Below are 1730 nucleotides of genomic sequence, written 5' to 3'. Positions count from 1 at the left end.
TTTTTTTTGTTTTTAAATCTGATAGCAAAGAAAACATTCTTTCTGGGTCGGCATTTGAATTTGGAAGTGATCTAATAGCATTCAAAAGAGACTTCATATTGGGATATGTACGTTTTAAAATTTCTTTCCACATTTCATCAAAGTTTAATTTTGAAAGATGTTCTTTTTCTGCTGTTGTAAAATCTAGATGTAAAGTATGCCACTCTTTTTTTAAAGCATTTTCGTCAAAGCCACTGAGGGTTTGAGCAATAAAAGAAACATTATTAAATGATGTTTCTCTGTCAATACTACATAATGCTGTGTTGAATTGGAAAACTGTTAATTTACATAAAAATTTATCTTTAATGGGCAATCTTTTACTAATTTCCTCGGCAGCAGTCACGTAAAATTGTAGACAATTATCTCGAACATTTCCAATTATGTCTGCGTGTCCTTTTTTCATTAAACTTTCGAGATATTCTTCACATTCATATCCTAAATTTATATCATTTAAAGATTTTTGGTTTTTTTTCAGAAAATTTAAAATCATTACATACATTTTTTACAAGCTCTGGTTTCAAAAAATGTTTGGAAATTTTTATTAAAAGTTCCAATGACTTTGGCTGCAACAAGTGAACTCTTGTTTCCACAGCTTGAAAAAATGCATTAAAAGAATTTAAAAAATTTAAAATATGCTTTAAAAATAACAAATATGCTTTTACATCCGGATTTTCCATCACAGATAATAAATTGTCTCCTGATTTAGTTTTTTCACTTATAACCATTTCAGTCAAAAAAAGCTTCGTAGTATCCCAAAAATCAAGAAGTCTCACAACACATGAATGGTGAGATAGCCATCGTGTAGTAGATAATTTTAAAATTTTACGGTTTGTTTCCTGAAAACATTCAGTAAATTCTTAAAAAATAGCAGCACGCTTAGGACTACTATTAATATAATTTGCTATCTTTTTTAAAAACTCCTCGCAATATTCCGGTATTTTAGCACATGCAGCATGTGCAGCTAATGCCGCGGAATGGCATGGACATGGAAATGTTAATAAATTTGTACAAAATTCTTCTAACTTTTTTTTAAATGAGAGATGTTTACCTGTCATGACAGATGCATTGTCGCATGACAAGGCAACAATATTTCCAAATGGAATGTTTAATTTCCACATTTCACATTTAAATGCATAAATGCATTAAATGCATTAAATAATTTTTGCGTCAATATTAATTAATTTAATTAATTGCGTACGAATGTCTAATGTTTCAGGATCAACAAGAAACGTCATAAACGTCATCCATTTTTCATTACAAATATCAGATGTTTCATCAATAAAAATGGAAAATTTAGTATTTTGAATGCTGTTGACCACACGGTTCGTCTCGACCGGACACAATACATTCGAAGTAATATTTTTACATTTTGTTTGACCCATACTCATACTTTTTAATACGTTAGGATCTTTTCCTATTTGTTGAAAAAAGTTAAGGATATCTTTTGCCGTTTGATGCGAAATATTCTTATTAGCAATTAATGCGGCATATCGAATTTCTGCTGATTTTTTCCGCTCTTCAAACGGCAAAAGTGAGTCATCCATCATGTTGATATTTTCATCCATGTTCATTGTTTCTGTCTTCTTTTCTTTACATATTTTTATATGTGCTTCGGATTCTGCTGAGGAAAGCGAGGGGGGGATTTGAGGCGGGAGGAGGCACGAACCAAGCATCCATCTCTTCCGTGGCAG

General features: G+C 31.2%; 1 pseudogene; it reads right to left on the bottom strand.

Moving 5' to 3' along the window:
- LOC115234810 overlaps positions 1-1610 on the bottom strand; it is a 9051-nt pseudogene extending 7441 nt beyond the window's left edge.
- Positions 1611-1730: the final 120 nt, after the last annotated feature.

The sequence above is a fragment of the Formica exsecta genome, unplaced genomic scaffold (assembly GCF_003651465.1).
Source record: "Formica exsecta isolate Colony F162 unplaced genomic scaffold, ASM365146v1 scaffold2076, whole genome shotgun sequence".
Classification (NCBI taxonomy): Eukaryota; Metazoa; Arthropoda; class Insecta; order Hymenoptera; family Formicidae; genus Formica; species Formica exsecta.
The sequence above is the reverse complement of the archived record's forward strand: the minus strand, read 5'-3'. Positions and strand labels throughout refer to the sequence as shown.